At 41.6% G+C, this 16,098-nt stretch overlaps 1 long non-coding RNA gene and 1 pseudogene across 1 annotated transcript in view; one reads left to right on the top strand and one right to left on the bottom strand.

Moving 5' to 3' along the window:
* LOC113929637 overlaps positions 1 to 16,098 on the bottom strand; it is a 58,011-nt gene that overhangs the window by 20,750 nt on the left and 21,163 nt on the right. The window contains exon 3 of the long non-coding RNA XR_003522269.2: positions 4,094 to 4,156. This is a non-coding gene — a long non-coding RNA (uncharacterized LOC113929637). The remainder of the gene's footprint in view (positions 1 to 4,093; positions 4,157 to 16,098) is intronic.
* On the top strand, positions 3,642 to 3,793 carry LOC113930117 (annotated as a pseudogene).

The following is a 16,098-nucleotide window of genomic DNA, read 5'->3' as shown; positions in this document are numbered from 1 at the left end:
GTGTGTGACTGAGGACCAGAGATAATATTCACAATGACAATGTGGTAACACTGGTCAAATAAGTAAGATTTGTTGAAACACCTGACCAGTAAAATGGGTTCCCTGATCACTATGAAGTTCAAGAGCAGTTCCCCAGGTAGGGATAATCTTTTCTAACAGAAGCAGCATTGGCCTGTCTATAAGGGAAAGCTTTGGTCCCATGAGAAAACATACAAACTATGACTAAAACATAATTACCTATGAGAGGGGAAAGTTGTATGAAATCCATTTGTATGAACTGATTTCCCTGGGTTATACTTTGGACAGATGGGACAAGCAAGGTAGGCACTTTCTGCAACCTTATTAACTTTTCCCCACCAATATTGGTTTATGAATGCTATCATTTTGTCAGTAAACCAATGGTTTAATGTATGTGCAGTTGTTAAGTATTGAGAATTTTAGAATTTCTGGGAGAGCCAGATTGTTATTTGGTCCAAACCAGAGTTCTCTTTTTTATCAAGCCAACAATTATTAGATTTTTAGTACTGGCTCTCCTTCTCTCATGTCAATTTTTGGGTATCTCATCATTTTTTCTAAAATTATCATCTGGGAGAACATCCTTTTGGACCATGACAGAGTTTGGCTATTGGTTTCCTTGAGAGCAGCACTTTGTGTGTGTGTGTGTGTGTGTGTGTGTGGAAATATCAAGGAGGTGGGTTACTTTGGCGCCCAGGGAGTTGAGTCCGGAATGCCTGGGAACCTTAATAGCTAGAGCAGCCAATAAGAGTATGGCATCTACTAAATTTTGGACATAGAAACCATTTTTAATTTTTATTCGTATGAGACATAAAGATACCTCATTGTTTCTATAATATTCCAAAGCCGTGAACCACCCCAAAGGCATACCAACTACTGGTTAAATGTCTGTGGTTTTACCCTCTGCTGAGGCACAAACTTGAGTAAAAAGCCAGTTAGATTGAAGTAGCCAAAATGTTAGGGTATTGTTTCAGTGACTTCAAAAGAAGTTGTAATAGCATAGCCAGCACCATATTTATCATTTTCATTCTTTAAATAAGAACCATCAGTAAATCATGAAAATCTGCATTGGTTAGAGGAGTTTCCTGTAAACTGTCACGGGGATTCAAAAGGTAACCGGTCAGCATTAAACACTGGTGAGGGGTTTGGTCTGGATCCAAATATAATCCTTGTTTCAAGATTATATGCTCTAAGTATCTAACCTGAGTTTGAGCAAATTTCAAATTCTCTTTGGATACTTTGTGTCCCTTTAGGCCAGAAGCTTTAATAGGCAGAGATGCTGTGTTCCTGAGAAGACCTTTGAGAAAAGGGGAGCAGAGAAGTAAATCATCTTTGTATTGCAACAAAGTAGAGCCTGATGAAAACTTTGTATCATCTAAGGTTTGTGAAAAGTAAGGACCCTCTGTGAAACCTAGGGCCTTACTGTCCAGGTGTACTTTCTTTCTCCCCAAGTTAAAGCAAAAAAAGATATTGACAATTCTTATCAACTGGAATACTAAAAATGTACTGCATGGATCAATTACAGTGAAAAATTTGCTTCAGTGCAAATGGAGGTCAGTAGTACACAGGGGTTGGGAACAACAGAGTGCCGAGGGATTACAGCATTCTCTATTGCTTGGAGTTTCTGGACAAAACTCCATCCTTGGCCATTGGGTTTTTTAAAGGTAAAAGAGGTGTATTACAGGCACTAGTAATGAGGCTCTTGTGCCTTAAAAGGCTTCTTTATTTGTAGGGTATTGATTAAATCTGGAAAGAGGTTTTGAGGGATCTATTTGAAACTTGGTGGGAGATGCACTCAGGATTCTGCCAATATCAGTTGAAAATTTTGCATAGAGAGGATGGTAGCTGACCCGAGAGGAAGAAATGACCAGTGTCCCTAGACTCAGCTATAGTGCTATCAGAGACAGAGCACAGAAAAGATGCCGAAGGGCATTTATTTCCCCTGGTTGGCGATTTTGATTACTATTGTCAAATTCTAGAATTATTTCCTCCTTTTGGGAGAAAGAAATTCTGGCTTGATATTTTTCTAAGAAATCTCAGCCCAATAAATGAATAGAGGCAGAAGAACCAAGGAGAAAATGGTATGTATTTCTCAAAAGGTCTAGTTTCAGAGGGGGGACTAGTTTCAGAGATAGGAACCTATTGAGTTTTATTAGAGACCCCCACTAATACTCCAAGGTGGGGCCTGGCTTTACAGCAGTGGGATTGAGCCTCCAGAGTGTAGCTCAGGTGTCAATAAGGACGCAGAAAAATTAATTCGCAATCTGGGGAGCTGAGCCGATTGAGAGGGAGGAGCAGGAAGAGTCCCTGTAGTTTCTCCAAGCCCTGACCCTGGGAATTTGGGAGGTCACCAGAAAGACTGACTAGGGGGCCACAGGCACCTGGTGCATGTAAACTTGTAACTTTTTTTTTTTTTAATTCTCTGGCTCTTTGCAATAATAGCATAAACTAGAAGGTTTTTAGTTTTATTTAGTGGCCTTCATTTGCTGGAGTTGAAAACTGAGAAGTTTTGTGGTCTTTTTTTTAAGTGCCTCATCTAGGAGGTGAGCGAGCTGGTTTGCCATATTAACTACATCTGGAGCAGCAATTTCCCATTCCAACCTGATCCTTTTAATTAAAAGTGAAAGATCCCAGTTCAGCCTGTTAACAGACATAGACTTAAATGCTAGCTGGGTGGATTCAACATGTAAAGGAAGACCAGAATTTTCTTTAAATACAATTTGGAGTCAATTGTAACAGTTATGAAGAAGTTCATCAGACTTTTGTGAGGAAGCCTGAATTCTGTTTGATTCAGCAGGCTTGGGAAAAGCTAATGTAATTGCTTGGTGACAATTTCTGGCGAGTTTTCTAACATCTTGACTAAAGTTAGGGGTTTGTGTCTCTAAATCCCCTCCAGGATGCTCCCTTTTAGCTAGTTTCACCCAACGTTTGTCTTGGTCCTCACGTCCTCACAATCAATAGGATGTATTAGAACGAGCATGTGGACTAATTGATGTAAATTTGAGAAACCAAACTGGTAAGTTTGAATAGCTATGTTAAATTCTTCAGCAAATCTGTGGGGGTCCTCAGTCACTTAGAAAGCTCTTTAACTATGGCTTGCAGTTTGGCCTTAGTCCTGGGAACATAAGAAACTTAAGGTTTATTCACATCCTCAGAAGACTTCACTTAAAAGAGGCGGGTTTTAATAGGGTCAGGAGAGGAGGGAGTGGGGAGAAATCTGGAGGCGAAGGAAAGTTCAGGAGAGGGAATGGAGGCAAATGGCATTGGAGGCGGCTTTAAGCGCAGGGTGGCTGCAGAGGATGAGGATGGGGAAGGGAAAAAGAGGACCCAGAGCCATTTTGACTCCTTTCAATCGTCTATTTGTCTCAGTTAATTTAGAAATTATATTTTGCAAAGAAGCAAACTTAGAAGCCTGAAAACAGCTTCCAGGTGCCATTTGCAATAGGCATCCCGTTCAGTTTTTGTGTTTGTTTGTTTTAGAATTGTGACTTGTAATTTAATTTTGGGTAAAATAAGTTTGGGGAGAGCAAATTTCCCTATAATGGCTACTGAAGTTCTTGGCCTTTTGGTTAAGTCAGTTCACTTAATTAGAAATGCACATGCACAGGTTTTTGAACATAAAACCAAGCTTTGCGCAGTGGCAGTATCGTAGCCAATGAGGTTTATCCGAGGCGCGATTATTGCTAATTGAACATAAAACCAGCCAGAGTCCCAATGCAGGGGGCACTCAAAGTATTTTGATGACTGGAGTCCCATTTCTTGGAGGTTTTTCTCTAGAGCAAAGAAGGAGATTCCTAAACACCAGTTTCAACAGGAACAGCCTGGCTCCAGAAGGAATCAGACCAAAGGCTGGCACAGTTCCATCAGGAACAGTCCAATTTCAAAAAAAGAATCGGAATGAAGGCCAAATGAGTGCTCTCAGACATAAAAACAAGACCAAAGCCTTAAAAGAGGTCCTGAACAAAGCCCGAAGAGTTCACACACAAATTGTAGAGCTCGAAATCCAGGAGAAAGCTTACTGTCAAACCCCAAAGTCGGTAAGAAAGCAGTGAGCCCTACTGGCTCTGTAGGTAGTCACCTGTTTGCTCACCAGCCTCGGGTTTTCTCTGGATCCCACCTCTGATCATCAAGTAAAGTTAACCTGAAAAATAAGACTGCTAGTTATTTTACCAGCAAAAGTTGAGTTTATTCAGGGACAGCAAAGAATTTCAATCCAAAACAAGTAAGCTATAGCAAAACCACAGCCCAGTTCAGAGAACACAGGAGAGGAGTGCTCTTTTGTCAATGAAAAGGGCACGTTGGGAAGGCTGTTACAAACAAAAAGTCCATTGGATCGTGGATCACTACATCAAAAACTAATGATGTATGGTGACTAACATAACATAATAAAATAAAATTAAAAATAAAAAAGTCCATTGGAGCAAACTGGGAGTTGGAAGTAGAGTGGCGTCTCATTGGCTGAGTTGTGAGTCTCTCATGGGTGGGGCTGTTGGGGGAGGGGGAGAGAGGGGAGGGAGGGGAGGAAGTAAGGCTCTCTTCCTCCTGCGAGGTAGTAAAGCAGTATCCACGTACATGGTCCATCCCTTTCTGTTGGGTCTGCAATTGAGGATGAGTGGTAGGGTGATAGCTGAGTCTTTTGACTCCATTTTAGTGAGGTGTCAACCTCTGGGAGATCAGGCTCTTCCCATTGCCAAAAACCTTTCCTGGAACCCCCAGTGAAGAGTGGGTTTGTCAGTCAGACCTTCTGCTCTCTAAGTGGAAGTCAGCCAGGTGTCAGACCCACTCCATGGTCCACACTAGCTTTATCAGATTCAGGCACCAGCTGTCAGGGTCACCCAATTCAGAGAACACATTTCAAAGCTCTCCGGGAGGTTCCCTTGAAGCCCTTCTCACTCCTTGAGGTAGCAGGTTACACCTCTCATGTCTTCCCCAAAGGGGAAGCTGGGACTCACAGCAAGATAACTTCTGTCTTCAAATAAATGTTTTTACCAAACTCTTAAATCCCTTTCTCTGATCCCCTTCTATATCTGTGATGTCATTGATGGGTCTTGTATTAGGCTCTCCAGAGGAAACAGAATCAATGGGATGTATTAGAACACAGACACACACAGACACACACAGACACACACAGACACACACACACACACACACACACACACACACACACAGTCTAGGATGCTCACACCAGCTCTCCCTCTCTTTACTAAGATCAGCCGGCATCAAGGTCTAATGGCTCTCTCAGCCTTCCTTGGCTCTCTCTCCATTTTTTCTCAAGACATTTCCCCTAATAAAATTCTTATATGTTTAATCCAGTCTTGGCATCTGCTTCTCTAAAGACCCAGATAAACACAGTTATATTTGTTTCTACTTATTCCCCCAAGTAATCTATGAGAGTATTTTGCTTCATCTTTGTCAGCATTTGATAGTTTCAAACTCTTACTACTTTGAAAAATGCAGAGTGTGAAAAGAGAAGCCTCGGATTCCTACTGCAGGAGGATGAGATGGATTTCCTGCATTTCCGATGGGAAACCGGAATACATTTTTCCTTTGGAATTCTATTTATAAATATCGCTAACTTATTTATTGTTAGCATAGAACCCTATTTCAGGCACATTACGGTTAAGTGGTATTATGTGGGCTGGTTTGACGTTCTAAATACCTGGATGATATTATTTTGGGAAAAAACATTTGAAATTCCAAACAGTTGGCTCATAACTACATATGTACACACACTCTGAGCTGGGGGTGGCCTGTATTTATATTTAATCTATAAATGTGGTAGAGTATAAAACATAGGCAAGAAATCAATATCATAACAAACTAAAGGAAAAAAATGAAGTGTGATCATTGAGATACTTCTTAGCAGCAAGTTGATATGCCAGTGAATTTCTATCTGCTCAAGTGGAGAGGCATCTTGTTCAAGCAAAATCTCATAGAGACCCAGTATGTAAAACAGATAAAAAGCAACATTGCTTTGGCTTCAGCAGAGACAGAAAATTGGCACTGGTGTGCTCAGTCGACTCACTCTACCTGTGTGTTAGCTGCAGGAGAGCTCCATGGAACCTCTGGGTCTACAGAACACAGTATGAAACCAGTGTTACTGAACACTGCGGCTTGGGATGCTAAATAAACCCAACAGTCATGCTCAAACATATCCTGGATATTAGGGAGGCAGAGTGGGTGCTAGCCAGAAATGATAATACATTTTTAAAAATTTTAATTCTAGTTTGGTTAACATACAGTGTTATATTAGTTTCAGGTGTACAATAGAGCGACTCAACAGTTCTGTAGAACACTACTCGGTGCTTATCACAATAAGTGTACTTTTATTCCCTATCACCTATTTCACCTGTCCTCCCACCCACCTCCCCTCTGGTAATACTCAGTTTGTTCCTTATACTTAAGAGTCTGTTTCTTGGTTTGTCTATGTTTTCCTTTGTTTCGTTTCTTAAATTCCACAGAAGAGTGAAATCATATGGTATTTGTCTTTCTCTGACTGACTTACTTCACTTAGCCTTATAGTCTCCAACGCAGGAGATTGTAGACAGAGAGGGAAGGAGAAGGCGGGGTATTTATCCTTCCTTCTCCCCAGCCCCAGCCCTCCCACTTGGCCTCTCCCCGCCTTGGGTGAGATCTCTACCAGGGATCATGCCTCCTCTGGGATTCCAACGCCCCTAGACTTGTCTGCTATGGGTTTAGCCTCCACTGATACCAAAAAACTAAGAAATATTTATGAAAGAATATCTTAAAACTGAGAAAACCATCCATTGCCTTAGGAATATTCCCCCTGAGAATTGGAAAGGGGGAGAAACATCATTTTTTCCTACCTTTAGCAGTAGAATACTCATCTCCCAAAGAAGCATAGTGTGAAAATCATGGCACCACTAAAACAAATTTAATATTTGACTTTCAGAGTCTTTGAATTATAATACATACCTGTGTTGAGGATCATTTCAGTTGGAATCTAGGGCTATTTTGAATCTCTCTCCATAGCAGCAGTTGTCTGGAGAGGTGTCCCAAGAATAAATGATCCTATAGGGCTGCTTAGGCCTTTCTCTGTAATCCAGCATTTCCCTACCTGGGAAATCAAGTACGTGATGATTCTTTGAAGTGCTTATGGTGTTAGAGTATTCTATCTTTGTTTTCCCCCTCATATATATATGGGACCTATATTAATTTGATCTCTTGATTCTGGAAAGGGCAGGGACTAAAACACATTTAGCTTAATGTCTTAAGACACTGAGAGCTTTTAAAGAGAAAGTAGGAAGGGATTGGCCTTCTGAGCAAACAGGTGCAAACAAAAGGGAAAAATTGTAGCCACTAGATGAGGAAGGACTTTTTCCTCTTCTTTCCCTATTCTGAATGTCATTTGTGACGTTGACTAGAAAGACCATATGCTAGCTCCCTTGGCATCAATAAAATCTCCTAAGATTCTGTGAAATGAACTTCTTTTTATCTACTTGTTATTTAAGTCAAGACTTCAAAGGCTCACATCTGTTGAGCAGGTAGTCCTGGCCTTCATAATAAGGGATTTTGTATATTTTTGAAAAAACAAAAACAAACACTACTCTTGGGACCAGACACCAACTTGTCTATATTTAACTGATGAAAATTAGAGGAAAAATTCTCTTAATTTTGTTAAGAAAGACCAAGTCTAAACTTCTGGTATCATTCTTGCCTGCCTAGTGTTGCCATAATCTGGGTACTCATCTCTCTGGTTCTGTGGCCCAGTCCCTGGACCAAGGAGAATGAAGCTTCGGACTAAGCACGGCACCTTCTCTCCACCAGTACCAACACGTGGAATCGGAAATGACCCTGTGGACCCGGGTGTGCGGTGTGCTGTGGTCTCTTTGCTTACCTCTACTGTCTGTCCCAGGCCTGGCTAGGATTCTGCTCTGGTTCCCGATTCTCTGCTGTTGAAACCAGAGCCCTGCCCCAAGTTCAGCTGTTTGTGCAAGGCTGGACTTAAGGTCTTGTCTGCTCTCTCTCCCTGGCCGAGGTCCCGCTTCAACCAGATGAACACCTTTTCTGCTTGTTCCCAAAGCAAGATGCTGCCCTACACTTAGAAACCAGGGTGCACCATTGACCCGAGATTGCCTACTTGCCAGATTCCAATCTATAACTCAGTTCTGTGGGTATCTGTTCTCCCTGGGACATTGCAGTGTGGACCGCTGGGGAGCTCTGGGGACACATCCTATAACTTAGTTCCTTCATCAGCCGGCCTCAGTCATTGTCTCTCTTCTTGACCGAGATTAGCTTCTCAGCATGGATTCCCAGGCTAATGCCACTCTATGCCTGACAACTGAGCGGCCGGCGATATCCAGCTAGTCAAGAAGAGATATACTATCCAGATTGATAGGCACTGGTATCCATTTATATATGTATATAGAGTTTAAATGTGTGTGTATGCATTTTAAAATGGAAATACCATTTTTTTCCTGATAGAATGAGTTTATTGTAAAAAATTCAAACACAGTGAATGTGTAAGTTCCCTTACCCCAAGTCATCCCTCTGATTAATCATGTTAACAGTGTATATTGATATAATTCTCCCAGACCATTTTTTATGGAAATATAAATTTGAATGTGTATTATTTATATTTAAATATATAGGCTATATATTTAAAACAGAACCTGGATTATAATTTTCTATAATCTGTTTTTGATTTTAACTTTATCATTTGTTGTTGGACATCAGCCTGCCCTCATTTTAAATCTGGACTCACTTTGGCTCAACTTCAGAGCACTCTGTGGTTTAAGTACAAAGGAATAATTCTTCCACTCTTTTTATAGTCTTTTGGGGGGGCATGTTTGTTAAATTATTTATAGTGATAGGTTTTACAGAAATAGATGTTTTTTATTCAGACCATCAAAACCTTCAGTGCCTTAATGATTCTGCTGATTAAGTGGAAAACACATGAAGGCATGTCAACCTGTCAAGCAAAAGAAAATTCTCTCTCTCCCTAATGTAAATGGATTATATAAAGGCCTGATCTCCTGCTGCATCAAGTTATGGTGTTTCATGCTCTAAAGACCAGGTAGGTATTACTTTGCAGAGTTCTTGTAGAACGTTGGACTTTTAAGACGAAGAAACCAAATTTTAAAACTGTCATAAATCTGAGTCTGGCTTTCAGAAGGCAAGAATGCTATTTTTAGTGTGTCTGGATTGCAGTCTTTCCCTTTGGTACTTGATGATGACTGCACAGTAAGAATGAAAAATGAAACTTCTGGAGATTGGATAGCTAAGGAGATTGAAAATAACACCCAGACAGTGGAGCCTTTGGGTCACTAATCTGAATTCAGCTCAGATCAGTGATGACTACAAATTGTTCTGTCTGCTTGCAGTGAGGCTTGCAGAAAATACATTTCTCATCCTTATTTGTGTTAATTATGTCTCTGTGCTTGTCGGAGCCAGGTATGAGGGTTTTAGATTGTAATCCCCCAGAGGGCAGGGAACATCTCTGCATAATGCACTTTTTACACCTTCACTTAGATGAGTGTTGATTAGATGATTTTGATTAGGCAGATGAAGAAGTGCTCTTTCTGAGGGGAGCTGGCTAGTGTGAAATTGTGACTATCAAGTGTTTCTGTGAAATATGAGAATGACATCCCTTCTAGTTTGTTCTGGGTGGCCTTGGAAACAGTTTAGTCCCGTGCCATGACAAATAGGCTTCTTTTATAGCCCTGTCAGCAAACATTGCAGCTCAACCCCTGAAATTTAAAGATACGCCTCTTTTCCTTTTTTCTGATTTGCACACATCTATTGGGGTCTAGCGCAACCCCCACCTTTCCCACGGTCTTCCTTCAGCACGCCTTGATCATCATATATTATGAGCTGTTATCCTCTGCCAATAGTAATCTTTTTGTGAATGTGTCCTATCTCCCTATGTAGAGGCAAAATTTTGAGGGTCAAGACCATATCTTATATCTTTTTCTAACCTCCCCAGCTACTAGTACAATGTTTGCCATTTCTGGATTTTACTAATACATATTGTTGAAAAACTGAATAAAAGTCTTCCTTAAAAGTTTACATGTTTTTTTTATCTTCTTTTTTTATGTTAGTTTTTGTTATATGAGCAATGCTTCTTTTCTAGCTCTTCTAATATCATATTACCAGTGCTGTGGATGTGGTGCCCATACAGTCATGCAGGTTGTACACTGCACAACTCTAGAGGGACCTATTCACATAGACAATAGCTCTGGTGATTGCTTCAGATAGTTCTGAAAAAAATGGAGGTCAAAGAACGACAGTACTAGTGCTTCAGAATAAAACAGATGTTACTAACCAAAATAAGCTAGACAGATAAAAGTCACTAAGGTGTGAATCTTAACACACCTGTTTTGGACCAAAAATAAATATGACGGGGACAACAGTTTTCAACAAGTGAGAGTTCCCACTGCTTTTCCCTCCCTTTGCCCACCCCAGAAGGAACTCGTTTCTCTGAAGGTGCAGTTTATTCACATTCTCAGCCTTCTGAGTAGAGTTTGTCTTTAGTCAACCCAGCTCTGGGGCTTTTGTGAGGCAGAATCAGGAAACTACTGAGACAAACAGGGCTAGAGAGCAGGGAGGACAAAGGAAGGAAAACCAGCTCAGGGGCCTGACTGCGGGGCGGGTAGGAGCTTGAGAGAGTAAGAGGCTCTGGCCCAGGGTAGGATGGGAGAGAGAGGAGCGGACAGAGCGTTTCAGGAAGTGCTGTGGAGTATAAACGAGTGGATTCCCTTTAATGCTCGCAGGTTGGGATGGGCTAGGTTCTGGTGTAGTCGCCAAGTCACAAACAACTAAATCTCTTTGGCTTAATACAGCAAAATTTCATTTCTTGCTCAAAGTCTGGTGCAGGTGCCAGGGACTCTCCCGGGCAGGAGTTCTCCATATGGTGACTCAGTGGCCGCAGCCACCTTGATCTTATGGCTCCGCTGTCGTAATGGCGGGGGACAGAGGGCACGGAGCCCCCACAGTCATTCTCCTAAGCTTCGGCCCGGCAGGGAGGCTGGACATGGCCTGAACTTGGCCCTGTGGCCAGTGACTGCAAGGCGGCTTGGAAGCTGTCTTCCGTGAGCCTGGAAGGTGAGAACTGTATGTAGCTGAGCTCTGTTTCTATCTGCCACGGGCTCTTGAGAAGTGTGCAGAGATGCTGGGATTGCTTTTACTTTTGGTGGCTGGGCTGGATCTGTGTGATAGGTGATACCTCTCTGAGACTGGGCCACCAAAGACCATGGAATTTAGTTGGTTTATACAGAAAGAGGCAATATATGTAATAAAGCATTCTTAGGACTTTCTGAGAAACATAATAACGTCCTGCTAAGTATTGTAAGAACTTTTAAAAATTTTTGCCTGCTTGCTCTCTCTCTCTCTTTTCCTTCCTTTAGTGAGAAAATAGCCACAAATACAATTACTCCCATGACTTATTCAGAGGAAGTTTTAAACTTGGTTTTATTTCCTTTGCTTCCTTGATACCCACTTTATTAGGCATCTTAAGATGGAGAAAAGGTTATAAATTCCCTTCAGCATCATTAAAAAGAAGTCTGTCGAGAATGACATAAATGTGATGGTCATTCATGATTCCTTTGAGCTTTATGACTCTACCTCGAAAATAAAAAGTCTATATTGCAAATCCAAGGAGAAACAGAGCTGGCAGGCTGTGCCTAATGTGATTTCTTAGAAGTGTATTTCAGGAGAAGACAAAAGAATATAGAAATAGATACAAGTTTTTTTTTGAAAAATAGGAAGATAAGTTAGGAAACAATTTTAGAACTTTCTGAAATTTTCTCAACAGGAGCAACTAGATTTTAGGAGAGATCATCTGATTATTTGTGTCTTGACAACATTTCAACAATTGCAACAGGTGGTCCATACCATTAACAGTGGCAACAGCAAACCTGGTTGGTGTACATGAGAGAGAGAGAAAGCACGACTGAATACTTCAGCATGCAATTACATTCGCTGCATAATTAGTCATAAATTGAGCATCCAAACATAGATGCATGTGTAATTAATTATGACTTATTTAAAAGCACTCGGGTTGTGACACTTTGTTCTTCATTTCCTGCAAATCAAATTACTGAAGTTTTCATTTCATTTCAAAATAATTTTGCCTGCATTATTTTTTTAAATTTCAACTGAGATATAGCATTGATTACACATAAAGAACTGATTCAGTAAGGGATCAGTGAGAGAAGGGTAGGGAGGAATGAATGCTATCGGAAGGCACAAGATTGCAGAGCTTTCACAGAACTCACTTGGAAGGTGGAGGGGGCAAGGTCGAGGCTGGGGCTGGCAGGCCTAAGGGATGGAAGCTTTTCTCAGTGTTTTTGCTTGGGCTATCTTGGTCACGTCAGGAGAAATAATACAGATGAAGAAAGTCTAACGACTGATTGATCTGGAGATGAAACTAACACTGCTATCTTTTAAAACATGTCCTGTCGACTAATGAATATTATATTTTATCTTATTTATTTTTTTTAGAGAGTGCAAGCAGGGAGGGGGGAGGGGCAGAGAGAGACTCTTAAGCAGGCCCCATGCCCAGCGTAGAGCTCAGTCTCATGACCCTGAGATCTTGACCTGAGCTGAAACCAAGAATCCGATGTTTACCTGACTGAGCCACCCAGGCGCCCCATGAATATTTTATTTTTAGCATATTTAGAGCATGTGAATTCCAGATTGTGTCTTTCTTCTAACAGAGTCCATTGATTATTTGAGAAAAATTGAGATATATTGCCTGGACACGTGAGGTGTACACATAACCGCCTTTCCTCAAATGCCATCTGGTAACACCATGAGAACTCTGTCTACTGCAAGGGATTTTAACTGCTGGCAAGTGCCTCTTCTGGCACCATCGTCATGAAGGCTGAGCAGTTTATACCTGCCAGTCTTCTTTGTAAACAGCCATCAGGATGGTGCTTCCTAACCTTTCCCATTAAGTCTCCCTAATAGGGTGGACATTGAATTGCTATCTTTGGAAGTCTGGGGCCATAGTGCAACCACACCCCCTGAGAAAATGGGAAAATTCCTTGTTAGAAATTCATGTGACTTTTCAAATTCTGTATCTACGTCTGTTTTAACATAAAAATACCATTTTAAGTAATGAACTGTGGGAAAACATAACAATGTTTCCCACCTAACTCAGTGATTAATGAGTGAGATTCTCTGCCAGAGTCTCTCCACTGGGAAGAACCAAGATGAGCACTGAAGATGGAGCCCCGCACGGCAGTTCTGCTGTCCAGTTAATTTCTTTTCTCTTACTATTTCAATAACTCAAACTCATAAATATCAGGGTATAAATATCTGCCGACTTTTCAGTTTTAGAAGCTATGTTGAGACTGCCCCAGAGGAGGTTCGGGGCATTTTCATGCAACTGTTGGTAAAATCTCACTCATTATAACTTCTCCCTGAGGGCTGCTCAGGTCACTCCGGCAATGTGGCCGGCTGCAAACGTCTGCCCCATTTTCACCACCTCGTTGGACACAGTGAGAAAATCGAGAGGCATGCATCGGGGTGAGGCATTCTGGTGAGCAGTGTCTACAGTGTTAGTCAGATTGTGTAACGGCTTTTATGCATTCCACCATTCCCACAGTATTTTGTCACAGATTTGATGTTATTTGTATGAGGCCGGTATATCCCTGCCCTCTCACCCCTCACCACTGCTCCCCTCCGCTAGTCAAATAGCAGGTTTGGTTTTTAAAAATCACATTATCTGGTTGGAAATTTCTTCACCAGGGAGAATGGAACAACATTAAGCATGCTGAAAATCAGCACAGGCCTTCTTCATTATAAATAGGAGGGCAAAACAACTGTGGGGCAAAATCGCTTTATCTTCGGGCTTTATTTGAACTATAAGGTAAAAAGAACTGGGTTCACCCCAGTTTGTCAGTCAGTCATTTAAATGTGTTTGGGTCAATTAAAACGTGTAAAACAATGGGGGTCTTTGATGGGGGTATTTTTTCTAAATGTCCCCTTCCTATCCCAGGCTGATTCAGCCATTTCTCAAGTACAGGATTCTCCGATGCCTTCTCCTGTTAGCGGGCTTTACAGGAACAGGGGCGATGTGTCCACCTCTACTTTGCCTCAGGGGAAGCTTCCCAAATGAGTCTTTTCTGTTCTGTTGCCCCCTGGTCTGGGCAAGGTCCCCCTTTCTTCCTCACCCACACTCTTGGTGTTTACGTCTGCCTCCTTTGGTTCTGGAGGTTTCCAGATGCCCAGGATGCTCGCGTGATTATCCTTAATTACTGGGTCAGCTCACCAGGATGACCCTTCCTCTCTTCTTTCTAGTCCTCAAGGCAGAATGCTCTTTTATCTTACCCACTTGGAAAACTTCAGGGAGCCCTCTTTTTTTTTTCCAATTTAAATCTCCCCTCTGCCCGCTGCCCTCCCTGCCTACCCCTTCCTCCAGCTAGTGTTTAATTGGAAAGGATTTATGCATAGGCTTTGTGTAGTCCCAGTCTCAGGCTAGCAGTTTCTTTGAGTTTTGTTCTTTCTTCCGTTCTGGCCAGAAGGAAAACAATGGCCTTGAGTATTGACTGAGAAAGCAGAAGGGAACAGAACCTACACGGATTAAGATTTCAAGATGTAATCCCGATGCCGTACGGATTTTCTTCCTATTTCTCCTGTCAATTTAAGGTGACTTTGAAAATGACTTTGAAGGAAGCTGCTAGCAAATCTGGTTTGAAAATGCTTTTGTGATCTCACCATGAGCCCATGCTTTTCTTTATCTGTAGCCTTTCTCAATAACCTGGGACTTGGCTAAACAGTTTGGAAATCCCTGGAAAAGGGCTCCTTCAAGCTCTGAAAAAATGGTCCTTGATTTTTTTTTTTTTTTTTTTTGTCTTTGGGATAGGAAGAATGCTGCTCTTTTTTGGCCCTTGGTAATTTTCTAGAAGGAATAGTTCTGTGGCAGCTCCTTGTGCTACAGTGTATCACTTTCCCAATACAGAGGGTGACATTATAGACTACCTGTCTTCACTGCATTAGGGGTCCTGTATTGGCAAGGGACTTATTCTAAGACTGCTAATGGGGAGGAAAATTTTTCAGAAGAATGACAGGGAAGAAGGCTTTTGCGAGTCAAGAGTCAAGAGTACTGGTCTTAGAACTCTCTCTAGCCTCTTGCCCGATTGGGCCTCCACGCTGAGTTTGTGCGTCTGCAAAGCCAGGACCTTGCATGTCTGGATCTGGACAAGGGTGAGGTGGCATCAAGGTTTGCCTTTAATAATAAAAGCCCTTCACAGCCTGTTGATTCAAATCAAAGGGATCCACATTCGTTTTCACATCTCACTGATTATTTTGTATATGGCGCTGCATTGTTCATTTAGGCTCAAAATTGCATCCATATATTTCCAGCTTTCCATGATCTCTTTTGCTTCATTTGCTCTTCTGAAATATTTCCAATTATCTGGGTGCCCAATTGTTCGTGAAGTGGTCGCTCAGTTTGTGCCGAAAAGGCATTTTTAGAAAAAAAGATTTACCATCATCGTCGTGTTATATGCTGATTTCAAAAAGACCCAACCATTTAAGCTCATTGAGATATTAAATGATTTTGCTTTTTCCAAACTTTGAAATAATCTCTCCTTTAAATCTTTTAGTGATTCTTCTTTTGTGGTTGATGAGGAAGACCTCAACCGATGAGTTGCAACGAGAGAATATTCTATCAGATCAGCCAGCAGCCAGGGAACTTGAATGGAGGAACTAGCTTCAGGAACAACTAAACCTTTTGTTCATACACCAAGAGATTCAAGTGGCATAAGTATTCTTTGGTAATGGTGGCATCAATCAGAATTTAAAATGCCATTCTGAGCTGAGGGTCTGGAGACATCTTTCTCAGCCTCTAGTTACAGACTCTGGACCCCCGGTGTTTCCTCATACAGTCAACAGAGGTACCTGAAAAGAACTTGCAGTGCCTCATGGTCTCAGAGCAAACTGCGGTCAGAATCACTTTAGGTGAGATGTGGGATCCATGGTATTTTGTATTTGTCAGATCAACTGATACTGGACATAGGGGGAGTGATAGCACTGACCTCAAAATATCTAGCAAAGCTCGGACCCTGCAGTGCTCAGGGCCACTGCTAGGACAGAGAGTGACTTGGTGCAAATGCT

This window comes from Zalophus californianus, chromosome 5, assembly GCF_009762305.2.
Source record: "Zalophus californianus isolate mZalCal1 chromosome 5, mZalCal1.pri.v2, whole genome shotgun sequence".
In the NCBI taxonomy this organism is placed as follows: domain Eukaryota; kingdom Metazoa; phylum Chordata; class Mammalia; order Carnivora; family Otariidae; genus Zalophus; species Zalophus californianus.
This window is presented reverse-complemented; position numbering and strand designations above follow the sequence as displayed.